Below are 14,408 nucleotides of genomic sequence, written 5' to 3' on the forward strand. Positions count from 1 at the left end.
GCATTGCCTTAGTAGGGACTCTCTATGGTGGCTCTTCCCCTGCAATAAGTCTCTTCCTGGGCCTCAAGCTGTTTGATATATCTTTTGAAAACCAAGTGGAAGCTACTGTGACCCCACCACCTATGCACCCATCCCTGCAGAGTTAGCACCATGTAGACATTGCCAAGGCTTACTGGTGAATAGCATCTGGCTCCTTTCTATTCATGCTAATCTCTTCAGCAAGCAGTCTCTGGGCCACACCCTGAGTTCACTCTCCTAAATGTACCTTTTTATACTTCACATGGCCAGGCTATAAATTTTCCAAATCTTTCACTCTGCTTCTTTTTAAATTATAAATTCTGTCTTTAAGTCATTCCTTTGTTCTTGTATCTCACTATATGTGATTTAAAATAGCCATGCAGCAGTCTGAATGCTTAACTGCTTAGGTATTTCTTCCACCAGATATCCTAGTTTGTCATTCAAATTCCACTTTCCATGAAGCTCTCAGGCATGGACACAGTTCCACCATTACTACTTTATAACAAAGATGCTCTTTATTCAATTTTCCAATACCTTGTTTCTCATTTCCACCTGAGACCTCATCAGAATGGCCTCTACCAATATTAAATATAATGTTGGTAGAAAATATAGCCAGTAAAGGCCATTTACTGTTAATGGTGGTAGAGATATAGACAGTAAAGGCCATTTACTATTAATGTTCGTAGAAATATAGACAGTAAAGGCCATTTACTGTCCACATCAGAGACTGTGTCCATATCTCTGTCAACAGTCATGACCACTGAAGTAGTCTTTAAGAAGATTCTGACTTTCCCTGTATCTCTTCTCTTCTGAGACCTCACCCTTAATGTTCCATTTATGGCATTATACCAGACTCTTTCTAACATGCTCCTCAAAATTCTTCCAGTCTCTACCCATTACCCAGTTCCAAAGCTACTTTTACATTTTCAGATATTTGTTATAGCAACACACCCACTTCTCAGTGCCAATTTTCTATCATAGTCCGTTTTCTGCTGCCATAACAATACCACAGACCAGGTAATCTATAAATAACAGGCGTTTATTTAGCTCATGGTTCTGGAGGCTGGAAAGTTCAGGAACTTGATGCCAGCATCTGTTGAGGGCCTTCTTGTTTAGTCATCCCTTGGCAGAAAGCAAAAGGCAGAAGGGCAAGTGAGTACACAAGATAGAGGCACCAGGGGCCAGCCTGACTTTATAACAACCCACTTTTATGGTAACTAACTCACTGTAGTAATAACAACATTAATTCATTCGTGAGGGCTCTACCCACATGATCCAATCACCTTTTATTAGGCCCTAGCTCCCAACATTGTTTCATCAGGGATTACATTTCCAGCACATGAATTTGGGAGACACATTTCAACCATAGCAAGCATGTTAACTAAAGAGAAGACATAAAAAAAAAGAAATCAATTATTTAGGAGTGAAAATATGATGTATTACCTGAAAAATACACCAGATGAGATGTACCACAGATTAGAAGTACAGCCAGGAGCGGTGGCTCACAGCTGTAATCCAAGCACTTTGGGAGGCCAAGGTGGGTGGATCATTTGAGGTCAGGAGTTAAAGACCAGCCTGACCAACATGGTGAAACCCCGTCTCTACTAAAAATACAAAAATTAGCCACGCGTGGTGGCACATCCCTCTAGTACCAGCTATCCGGGAGGCAGAGGCAGGAGAATCGCTTGAACCTGAGGCAGAGGTTGCAGTGAGCTGAGATCGTGCCATTGCATTCCAGCCTGGGCAATAAGAGCAAAACTCCATCTCAAAAAAAAGAAAGGAAGGAAGGAAGGGAGAGAGGGAGAAAGAAATAGATAAAATATTATTGAACTTGACAAAATAGCAATAGAAACCACCTAAATTGAAAAAGAGAGAAAAAAAGACTTAAAAAAAAATAGAGCATCAGTGAGTTGTGGGACAACTTCATCTTGTCTAATTTACATGTAGTTGAGTTCCTAAAGGCTAGGGTGGGGAACAGAAAAAATATTTGAAGAATCAGTGGCTGAACATTTTCCAAATTATTAAAACTAAAAACCCATGAGCCAAGATGCTCAGTGAACCCCCAATAATAAGAAACATAAATAAAACTACACCGAGGAACATAATAGTCAAATTGCTTAAAAGCACTGATAAAGATAAATCTTAAAAGTAGCCAGAGAAAAAAGGTAAATTATGTACACAGGATTATATAAGAATAACGGCAGACCTCTCAAACCAATGTGAGTCAAAAGATAATGTAGAAACATCTGTAAAATGTTTAAAGAAAATGTCAACCTAGAATTCTGCCCTGAGCAAAAATATATTACCAAAATGAATGAAAAATAGACTTTCTCAGACATACAAAAGTTGAAATAAGTCATCACTAGTAGACCTGAACTACAGAAAAAAAAAGTTAAATGTCTTTCAGGGAGAAGGAAAATTACATCAGATGAAAATTCTGATCTACACAAAGAAATAAAGAGCACTGGAAAGTTTTTTTAAGTGAGCAAATATAAAATACTATTTTTATTAATTTGAAAATCTCTTTAAAATATACTTGACTGCTTAAAGCAAAAGAATTAATAACATGACATCCTAAGGTTTATAATGTGTAGAAGTAAAGTGTATTATAACCATAATACAGAGGCCAAGAGGGACGAAGTGAGAGGATACAGTTGTAAGATTTTTATACTGCATGTGAAGTTATATAATTTATTTGAAGATAGACTGTGGTAAGTTAGAGATTATCTATAAACTGTAAAGAAAGCTCTAAAAATAAAAATTAAAAAAACAGAGTGGTCACATAAGCCAACAAAGGTTATAAAGTAGAATCATACAAACTACTCAATAAATTCAAAAGCAGGCAGAAAAAGCAGAACAATAACCCAATTACAGATTTAAAGCTATATTGATAATCATAGCCTACTCAGAAAAGCTCTTTTGGGGTCAAAAGGAAAAGGCACTCTCACCCTCCACATCAGAGACTGGACTGTGGAGATGGTGGCCCAGAAGACAAACAAGGGACTGGAGCACCTTGTCAAAGCAAAGAAATACCTGAAAACTTTTTTTTAATGGAAGCCAGATTATGACAGTGCTGCTTCTGAATATGGAAAATATATTTAAAATAACAGTAACATTAAATGTCAATAAACATTTCAATTAGAAGGAAGAGATTTTCTGATTGACTAAAAAAGCAAGACCCAACTGTATGCTGCTTAAATGAAACCCACTTTAAATGTAAAGTGAAATACATTAAAACTAGGCTGGGCACAGTGGTTCACACTTGTAATCCCAGCACTTTGGGAGGCCAAGGCGAGAGGATCATTTGAGGCCAGGAGTTCAAGACAACCTGGGCAAAATAGCAAGGCCCAGTCTTCAAGAAAAAAACAAAAAAAAAAACTAAACTAAGTGGCAAAAGGTATACTATGTTTAAACCAATCAAAATAAAATGTTAACTATATGTGACAGAATGTATATTTTGAAAGGCTAAAAAGATTGTACACACAAACACACAGTGGTTATCTCTGGATTACAGATATAAGTAATTTTTGTTTTTTGTTTTCTTAACTGTACTTTTCTTTGTCTTACAATTATTCTGTCATAAGTGTGTGGGGATTTAAGGAGTGTTTGTTTGTTTGTTTGTTTGTTTGTTTGTTTGTTTGTTTTTAAATAGAGGTGATGTCTCACAATGTTGCCCAGGCTGGTCTTGAACTCCTGGACTCAAGTGATCCTCCCACCTTGGCCTCCCAATGTACCAGGATTACAGGTATGAGTCACTGTGCCCAGTCTGTTGTGTTTATTATCAGAAAAAAAAATTTTTTTTTTTTGAGATGGAGTCTCGCTCTGTCGCCCAGGCTGAAGTTCAGCGGTGCGATCTTGGCTCATGGCAACCTCCACCTCCTGGGTTCACGCCATTCTCCTGCCTCAGCCTCCCTAGTAGCTGGGACTACAGGCGCCTGCCACCAAGCCTGGCTCATTTTTTTGTATTTTTAGTAGAGACAGGGTTTCACCATGTTATCCAGGATGGTCTCGATCTCCTGACCTTGTGATCCGCCCACCTCGGCCTCCCAAAGTGCTGAGATAACAGGCGTGAGCCACCATGCCTGGCCAGAAAAATAAGTGGTTTTAAAACAAAAGAATATTTTCTGAGAATACACTAAGCTGTCACTGCTATGTAATAATTGCTCTTCAGAGTAATCAGAGCAAAAGAGCCCTCTGTTTATTTCAGTCATTTATTTAATGGATATTTATTGTGTGCCTATGTGCCAGATGCTAGGTGCTAGAAACACAATGGTAAGCAAAAAAATAAAGTCATTGCCTCCTATAGCTTACAGTTTAGTGGAGGAATCAGACATGGGGGAGCCATGTAACCCCACCAATGAATTTTCATCTTCAAACTGTGATGAAGACTAGGAAGGAGAAGGATATGGTATAGTGGGAGCACATAACAGGGACCCGACCAAGACTGGGGTAACAGGGCAGTATCCCAGTAGAAGTCACTTCTGATCTGAGATCCAAAGGAAGAGGGATGGGAGGGAGCAAACTAGGACCATCTAAATCCTTCTTGGAGATTTTTCTGGCTGCAATTGACAAGAAAGAACTCTCTTCTCTGGGATGAGAGAAGCCATATCATCTGCTACATGGAGGAAGCCCATTTTTTACTTGAGAGAAGGAAACCAACCCATAAAGAGAAGCAAAAAACTACTGGGCTTTCTAAAAGACTTTTTTAGGTAGTTATAGGTTCACAGCAAAATTGAGAGGAAGATACAGAGATATCCCATATACCCACTCCTGCCTCCACACATGCATAGCCTCTCTCATTCTCAACATTCCCCATCAGAAGGTACAAAATGATACATTTGTTACAACGAATGGTGCATTTGTTACAATATCACCCAGAATCCTTAGTTTACATTAGGGCTCACTCTGGTGTTGTACATTCTATGGATTTGGACAAATGTATAATGACATGCATCCATGATTATAATATCATATAGAGTGGTTTCCCTGGCCTAAAAATCTTTTGTGCTCTGCCCATTCAACTCCCCTAACCCCAAACCCTAGAAACTACCGATCATTTTATTGTGTTTATAGCTTTGCCTTTTACAGAATGTCATATAGTTGGAATCAGACAGATGTAGACTTTTTAGATTAGCTTTTTTCACTTAGTAGTATACATTTGAAGTTCCTCCACGTCTTTTCTTTTCTTTCTTTTTCTTTTTCTTTTTTTCTTTTTTTTTTTTTTTTTTTTTTTGAGATGGAGTTTCGCTCTTGTTGCCCAGGCTGGAGTGCAATGGCGTGATCTCGGCTCACTGCAATCTCTGCCTCCCAGATTCAAGTGAATCTCCTCTCCTACCTCGGCCATCCGAGTAGCTGGGACTACAGGCGCCTGCCACCACACCCGGCGAATTTTTGTATTTTTAGTAGAGACAGGGTTTCACCATATTGGCCAGGCTGGTCTCAAACTCCTGACCTTGTGATCTTCCCACCTCGGCCTCCCAAAGTGCTGGGATTTCAGACTTGAGCCACCGTGCCCGGCCCCTCCATGTCTTTTCATAGCTTAGCTTGATAGCTCATTTGTTTTTAATGCTGAATAATATTCCATTGTGGGGATTAACCCATTCACCTACTGAAGGACATCTTGGTTACTTCCAAGTTTTGACAATTATGAATAAGGCTGCCATGAACACCCATGTGTTGGTTTTTGTGTAGACATAAGTTTTCAACTCCATTGGGTACATACCAAGAAATGTGATTGCTGGATCATATGGTAAGATATATTTAGTTTTAGAAGAAACTGAAGAGCTGTCTTCCAAAGTGGCTGTACCATTTTGCATTCCTATCAGTAATGAAGGAGAGTTGCTGCTTCTCCACATCCCTACCAGCATTTGATGTTGTCAGTGTTCCAGATTTTGGACATTCTAATAGATGTGTAGCAGTATCACATTGTTGTTTTAATTATCATTTCCCTGATGATATATGACATGTAGCATCTTTTCATATGCTTGTTTGCCATCTGTACATCTTCTTTGGTAAGGCTAAGTTTTTAATTGAGTTATTTGTTTTCTTATTATTGTATTGGAGAGTCCATTTAGATTTTAAATAAAAGTTCTTTATCGGATAGATCTTTTTCTTTTTTATATTCTGAAGCACTTCACAAATGTGCATGTCATCCTTGTGCACAGGCCATGGTAATCTTCTCTGTACCATTGTAATTTTAGTATGTGTGCTGCTGAAGCCAGCACAGATGTGTCTTTCGCTGATATCTTCTCCCAGGCAGTGGCTTGTCTTCTCATCCTTTTTAAATTTTATTTATTTATATATTTTTTGAGACAGAGTCTCGCTGTGTTGCCCAAGCTGGAGTACAGTGGCACAATTTCAGCTCACTGCAACCTCTGCCTCCTGGGTTCAAGCGATTCTTGTGCATCAGCCTGTCAAGTAGCTGGGATTACAGGTGTGCACCACTGCGCCCAGCTAATTTTTCTATTTTTAGTAGAGACAGGTTTTCACCATGTTAGCCAGGCTGGTCTCAAACTCCTGGCCTCAAGTGATCCACCCGCCTCGGCCTTCCAAAGTGCTAGGATTAAAGGCATAAGCCACCGCACTTGGCCATTGTCTTCTTCTTCTTGACATTGTCTTTTGCAGAGCAGAAGTTTTAAATTTTAATGAAATAACACTCATCATTCTATTACTGCTAAAAAAATTTATTAATTACAGTTTATCAGTTATTTATTTCATGGATTATGCCTTTGGTGTTGTATCAAAAGGTCACTATACCCAAGGTCATCTAGGTTTTACCCTATGTTGTCTTTTAGGAGTTTTATAGTTTTGAATTTTACATTGAGGTCTATGATCCATTTTCAGTTAGTTTTTGTGAAGGGTGCAAAGTCTGTGTCTAGATTTATGTTTTTGCACATAGATGTCCAGTTGTATCTGTATCATTTGTTAGAAAGACTGCCCTTTGGCTGGGTATGGTGGCTCACACCTGTAATCCCAGCACTTTGGGAAGCCAAGGCGGGTGGATCACCTGAGGTCAGGACTTTGAGACCAGCCTAGCCAACATGGTGAAACCCCATCTCTACTAAAAATGCAAAAATTAGCCAGGCATGTTTGCAGGCCTTTAGTCCCAGCTATGCAGGACACTGAGGCATGAGAATCACTTGAACCCAGTGATTCTCATGGTAAAGGTATAGGTCCCATTGAACCAAGATCATACCAGTGCACTCCAGCCTGGGTGACAGAGAGAGACTCTGTCTCAAAAAAAAAAAAAAAAAAAAAAAAAAGTCTACCTTTGCTTCACTATATTTATTTGGGTCTATTTCTAGACTCTGTATTCTGTTACAGTGATTTATTTATCTGTTCTTTACCAGTTCTTTCACTGTCTTCATTACTATAACTTTATAGTAAGTCTAGAAGTCAGATAGTGTTAGTCCTCTGACTTTGTTTTCCTTCAATATTGTGTTGGGTATTCTGGGTCTTTTGACTCACCATGTAAACTTAGTTAGCAGTGAGATAACTACTCCAGATGCTTGAGACTCCAGGTCTCACTCTCAGCTGATGTCTTTGGTCTTAGGTAAATTTAGTTACCCGGAATGATGACTTACTTCTTCCTTACTGCATAGGCAACCTTGGTTATCTGAGATGATGATTGTCTTCCTCAAGGGGAGTATGACCTTTGAACCCCATTTATAACTCACTTAAAAATGGGTATGGACAGCCTGGACAACATAGTGAAACCCCATCTCCACTAAAAATACAAAAACATCAGCTGGGTGTGGTGTCACACGCCTGTAGTCCCACCAGTTACTCAGGAGGCTGAGGTGGGAGGATAGCTTAACCCTGGGAGGCAGAGGTTGCAGTGAGCCGAGATTGCACCACTGCATTCCAGCCTGGGAGGGAGGGAGGGAGAGAGAGAGAGAGAAAGAAAGAAAAGAAAAAGAAAAAAAGAGAGAGAGGGGGAGGGAGGGAGGGAGGGAAGGAAAGAAGGAAGGAAGGAAGGGAGGGAGGGAGGAAGGAAGGAAGGGGAGAGAAAAAGGATGTTAGGTTGATAGGTTTTGGCTGTGTCCCCACCCAAATCTCATCTTGACTTGCAGTTTGCATAATCCCCATGTGTTGTGGGAGGGACCAGGTGGAGATCATTGAATCATGAGAGCGGTTTCCCCCATCCTGTTCTTGTGGTAGTGATTTAGTTCTCACGAGATCTGCTGGTTTTATAAGGGGCTTCCCCTTTCACTGGGCACTGATTCTTCTCTCCACTGGTGCCATATGAAGAAGGGCATGTTTGCTTCCCCCTCTGCCATGATTGTAAGTTTCCTGAGGCCTCCCCAGCCATGCTGAACTATAAGTCAATTAAAACTCTTTTTTTTTTTTTTTTTTTTTTTGAGACGGAGTCTCGCTCAGTCGCCCAGGCTGGAGTGCAGTGGCGCTATCTCGGCTCACTGCAAGCTCCGCCTCCCGAGTTCACGCCATTCTCCTGCCTCAGCCTCCCGAGTAGCTGGGACTACAGGCGCCCGCTACCACGCCCGGCTAATTTTTTGTATTTTTAGTAGAGACGGGGTTTCACCGTTTTAGCCAGGATGGTCTCGATCTCCTGACCCCGTGATCCGCCCGCCTCGGCCTCCCAAAGTGCTGGGATTACAGGCGTGAGCCACCGCGCCCAGCCTAAAACTCTTTCCTTTATAAATTACCCAGTCTGGGGTATGTCTTTATTAGCAGCATGAAAACAGACTAATACAATGTGTATAGAAAGGTTTCAAAGAAGCAAAACCTTAGTAAGAATATTTGTGTGATGGGGGGAAATTTTTGTATATTTCGTGTTTTATATGCTTGTAACATTTAAAGTATTTGGTCTATTAGTGTCAGAATTGTATAATTCCAATTTAAAATGGTATTTCATATAAGCTTAAGATTGTAAATTGAAATGTTGCTAAATCTATGTGCAGTGTTACAACATCTATAAAAACTTTATATTAATGATATTCCATAAATTTAATTTATTAGGTTTAAAAGAGTTAAGTATATGGGAAGATTTTGTTTCTTATGCAGAGTATTTAGGAAGAAAATGGAGACTATTACCTTTATAAATGCAGTTAAAATATGTTCAATTAATTAAATTTGTAAAGAGGCTAAATATTTTCTAAAGGTTACCTTTAAAGTAGTGATTAAATAGAAAAACAGAGGCTTGTACTATTGATTGAAATTAAGGCTGTTGAGGCAGCACTAATTTGATCAAGGTTTATTTGAAGCCAAATGTGAGAATCCGCTTAGGAAACACACCAACAATGTTAGGAATGTTCCAGTCTATTACAAGGTAGAAGGCTTTTATAGGAAAGTTTAGGAGAAGGGAGGGGACTCCTCATACAAGAGTTTTTTCCTCTTTCATTTGAGGGTACAATACAGAGGTTACAATTGTTGGATACAGATTGCAACATACAAGCTAAAATGTCTACATGCAAGACAATCAATAAAACTTTATGATTCAGAAATAAATCAGTGTTCTTCCCAGTGTCAGAGGGTTACATATTAATCAGTACATCAACAATTTTAGGAGCTCATGGTAAGATGCTTTCCTTAGGGACAAGATGTCACCATGGATCACAAGGCCTTTCCAAGGTAAGTATATTAGTCTGTTTTCACACTGCTGATAAAGACATAGCCTAGACTGGGCAATTTACAAGAGAAAGAGGTTTAATTGGAGTTATAGTTCCATGTGGCTGGGGAAGCCTCACAATCATGGTGGAAGGCAAGGAAGAGCAAGTCACATCCTACATGGATGGCAGCAGGCAAAGAGAGAGAGCTTGTGCAAGGGAACTCCTCTTTTTAAAACCATCAGATCTCTTGAGACTTATTCACTATCACGAGAACAGCACAGGAAAGACTTGCCCCCATGATTTAATTACCTCCCACCAGGTCCCTCCCACAACGGGTGGGAATTCAAGATGAGATTTGGGTGGCGACACAGCCAAACCACATAAGTAGGTTAATTTGGAAGCCTGTTTATTTTTAAAGTAAATCGTCAAATGTGACTGATAGTTCATCAGTATACTGAACTTAAAACTGAAGGAAGAACAAGGTTTTTTTTAAAATTTTCTGACTTTAGTACATCAGGTATCGGGGTGGAGGGGGGTATTGCTATCTTTGAGGTACCTCTGGCTGCGTCTCTTCTCATCACAGTTAGATATCTGGAACTCAGGAACTGAACTGGGTTTTAGGCAGAAGTGAAGTGGAAACACTTTTTAAGCACCTACTATGTCACAAGTACTAGATGCTTTCACATATAATATCTCATTTCATCCTTTAAAAAAAACGTGGGGAGTCAGGGCAAATTTTCCTAATTTTTTTTTTTTTTTTTTGAGACAGGGTCTCACTCTGTGACCCAGGCTGGAGTGCAGTGGCATGATCACAGCTCTCTGCAGCCTCCACTTCCTGGGATCAAGTGATCCTCCCACCTCACCCTCCCAAGTAGCTGGGACCACAGATGAGTGCCACCAACCCAGCTAATTTTTTTTTTAATGCAGAGATTGTGGTCTCTGTGTGTTTCCCAGGCCGGTTTCAAACTCCTGGGCTCAAGTAATCTTCCCACCTTGGCCTCCCAAAGTTCTGGGATTGCTGGAGTGAGCCACTGTGCTCAGCCACTAATTTTTTTTTTCACAGATGGGGTATTGCTATGTTGCCCAGGCTGACCTGCGATTCTTAGGCTCAAGTGATCCTCCCATCTCAGCCTCTCAAGTAGCTGGGATGACAATTAGCATCACTGTGCCCAGCTAAACTATCCCAGTTTTTACAGGTAAAGAAACCAAACCCATGCCGGGTGTGGTGGCTCACACCTGTAATCCTAGCAATTTGGGAGGCTGAGGCAGGCATATCACCTCGGGTCAGGAGTTCAAGACCAGCCTGGTCAACATGGCAAAACTCTGTCTGTATACAAAAATTAGCCAGGCATGGTGGCAGGCGCCTGTAGTTGCAGCTACTCGGGAGGCTGAGGCAGGAGAATCACTCAAACCCGGGAGGCAGAGGTTGCAGTGAGCTAAGATCACACCAGTGCACTCCAGCCTGGCCAACAGAGCGAGACTCTGTCTCAAAAAAAAAAAAAAGCAAAAAAGAAACTAAAGCCCAGATAAGTCAAATATGTTACCCAAAGAGGCCCAGCAAAGGAGTGACAAAACCAGCTTGGAAACTCTGCCTCACTGTGAAGAGTGAGACTATCTGCCCTCCCATTTCCTCTGAATTGCCATCTCTAGATGGCTCTGAACCTTTCCTCCACCCTCCATCTCCAGCATCCAGTCCCTCTGCTCATGGAGAAAGGCACATCAGAGCTCAGTTCTGACATCTTAGCCCCACACTGGGCCTATGTAGTTCCTATTCTGTGTGGAATGCCCTCCTCTCCTCCCTCAGATCCAATGTGGAAACGCTCCCCACACCACCTGGATTCTGACACCCCACATGTACTGCCTGGCCCCACCTTACCCCATGGCCTGTAGGCCAAATTGTGAGGGAAGAGAAGAGGAAGAACTCTCACTGTGCTTTTACTCAGCCTTGCTCTGGTGACTGACAAAATTGAGGAACTTGTATTGGCCATTTGCTTATTTGAGTAGCCAGCCTAGCTTTTCTTTTGGTTGTCTGTCTTTTTCTTGCTGAGTTGTAGGAGATTTTTTATGCATTCTAAGCACAAGCCCTTTCTCAGATATGTGTGTATTTCAGATATGTGCAAATATCTTTTCCTCTCTATGGTTTGAATTTTATCTTTCCTAAGGATGTCTTTTGAAGAACAGAAGTTTTTTTTTTATTTCAATACAGTTCAATTTATCAATCTTTTTCTCTATAAGTAAGGCTTTTGTTTCCTAAGAAAAGTTTTTCCTATTTCAGTCTTGGGGATACTCTTTTATGTTACCTTTTAGAACTCTATCATTTTATCTTTCACGTTTAGATTGACAATCTATCAGGAACTGATTTTTGTGTATCTTGGGGAAGAGGGTCATGATTCATTTCTTTCTGTGTGGATACCCAACTAGGTCAGCATCATACATTGAAAAACCTCCTTTACCCAATGCTCTGCATGCCTCCTCCATCATAAATCATGTGTCCTTGTGGGTATCATCTGTTTCTGGACTTTCTATTCTTTCCATTTTTCTATTTGTTCTTCCTTGTGCCAAAATCTCACTATCTTTATTTCTATATATTTATATTATCTTGATTTCTAGTAGTGTAAGTTCTCTGACTTTGTTTTTCTTCAAGATTGCTTTTGTGAATTTTCATCTTTTGTGGTTCTATATGAATTTTTGAATCAGCTTATCAGTTTCCACAAAAAATTTTCTGGGGTTATGATTGAAATTACAGTGAAACTAGTAATTAATTTGAAGAGAATTGACATCTCTGTAGTATAGAGCCCTCAATTCATGGTATATTCCTCCATTTCTTTTGACAGTTAATTTCTCTCAATATTATACAAATTAAATTACAAAGTTATTATTTTTCATAGTTTTCTTGGCCACCTTTTGTTAGAGTAATTCCAATAGTTTATATATAGATTCTTTTGGATCTTTAAAAAAAATTTTTTTTTGTAGAGGTGGGGTCTTGCTATGTTTTGAACTCCTGGCCTCAAGTGATCCTCCTGCCTTGGCCTCAGAAATTGCTGGGGTTACAGGCATGAGCCACTGCACCCAGCCTGAATCTTTTTTATACATATTTATGTTATCTGTGAATGATGTCAATTTTATTTATTTCTAATCCTTATAAACTTAGTTTCTTTTTCTTGCCTTATTACAATGGCTAAGACCTCCAGTACAATGTTGGGTAAAAGTGGGCAACTTTGTCTCATTCCCAATCTCAGGGGAAAGGGTTTCAATGTTTGACTATTAAGTATAAAATTTGTTCAACCGTATGTTATTTTATATGTGTGTGTGTGTGTGTGTATAATAACGTTATACAGTTGAACAAATACTACAGATAGGACTGGCATGGTGGCTCATACCTGTAATTCTAGGTACTTGGAAGGCTGAGGTAGGAGGATCCCTTGATGCTAAGTATTCAAGACCAGCCTGGGCAACAAAGTGAGAACCCCATCTCTTAAACAGAAAAAAATAAATACTAGAGATAAAAAGGGATATTTTTATAGTCATTTCAAACTATAAAAGTCTCAATTTATCAAGAAGGTTAAAACACCCTAAACTTGTATGCATCATACACACACGCAGACACACACACACACACACACACACACGGCTAAGATTTATTTTAGCTAGAATGTCTTGTTTCTAATGGGAGGGTTAGCCACATAACCCAGACCTCCCCCCTGCACTCCTTCCTCTCTTTGTATATTCTTTTTTTTTTTTTTTTTTTTTTTTTTTGAGACAGAAGCTCACTCTTTCACTCAGGCTGAAGTACAGTGGTGCCATAATAGCTCACTGCAGCCTCAAACTCGAGCTGAAACAATCCTCCCACCTCAGCCTTCCAAGTAGCTAGCCTGGCTAACTTTTAAACTTTTTGTAGAGACAGTATCTCGCTATGTTGCCTAGGCTGGTCTTGAACTCCTGACCTCAAGCAATTCTCCTGCCTCAGCCTCCCAAAGTGCTGGGATTACAGGCATGAGCCACCGTACCTGGACTTTCTTTGTATATTCTTTTTTTTTTTAAACATAAACTCAAGATTTTATTGTCTTCATAATAAAACAAAAGATGACACTTAGAACTGGATCGCTTGGCCCTTGCTCTTCTTACCTCCTCCCAGTTCAAAATGCTTGTATCTCTTAATAGCCAGCATTCTCTTAGATCTGCAGTTGGGCTTCATGCACTCAAAACTTAGCACAATCTTCTTTGTAGTTTTAGCCTTTTTCTGGAAAATTGGCTTAGTCTCCCCACCATAGCCCCTCTGCTTCCTGTCATAACATGGCTTTCCCTAGGCATACAGGGAAATGTGTCCTGTGTCACTCTGTGGGGCTGGTGCTTCCCACACTTCTTACAGAAAGTCCAGTGGGTTTTAGGAGTGTTCACCATGTTTGCAGGAGCACTATTGGCACTCTTTGTATTTTCTTGATTTTATTTGCTGTTAAATACGTTGCAACTATTTTTCTAAGCTCATATGTGTCTTTCAACTTTCTTTAATTTTTTGTGTGTTTTCAGATGTTTTCCATTATTATATGGTCATACCTTAGTGTTTACCTTTATGGCTTCTGGACTTTGTGCTTAGGAAACTTTCCCCCCTCCAAGATTATAACATACTCTTCTGTGTTTCCTTCCGATAGTTGTATAGTTTCATTTTTGTGTTTAGTGCTTTTATCTGTCTGTACTTTTATTTTGTGTATTGTGTGAAGTATAGATATAACTTTATTTTGATCCAAATAATGTGCTCACTACTCTCACGCCATTTGCTGAAGGATCTACCCTTTCCTCTGATTTGAAATGTCTGCTGTCAAA

At 39.9% G+C, this 14,408-nt stretch overlaps 1 non-coding gene and 1 pseudogene across 1 annotated transcript; both read right to left on the minus strand.

The window, feature by feature from the left end:
• Window positions 1-6,135: 6,135 nt before the first annotated feature.
• LOC112440528 (U6 spliceosomal RNA) lies at window positions 6,136-6,242 on the minus strand. Its single transcript, XR_003028569.1, has one exon. It is a non-coding gene; the product is annotated as a U6 spliceosomal RNA (small nuclear RNA).
• Window positions 6,243-12,712: 6,470 nt separating this feature from the next.
• On the minus strand, window positions 12,713-13,988 carry LOC106634959 (large ribosomal subunit protein eL42-like; annotated as a pseudogene).
• Window positions 13,989-14,408: the final 420 nt, after the last annotated feature.

The sequence above is a fragment of the Pan paniscus genome, chromosome 6 (genome assembly GCF_029289425.2).
Source record: "Pan paniscus chromosome 6, NHGRI_mPanPan1-v2.0_pri, whole genome shotgun sequence".
NCBI classification, from domain to species: Eukaryota; Metazoa; Chordata; class Mammalia; order Primates; family Hominidae; genus Pan; species Pan paniscus.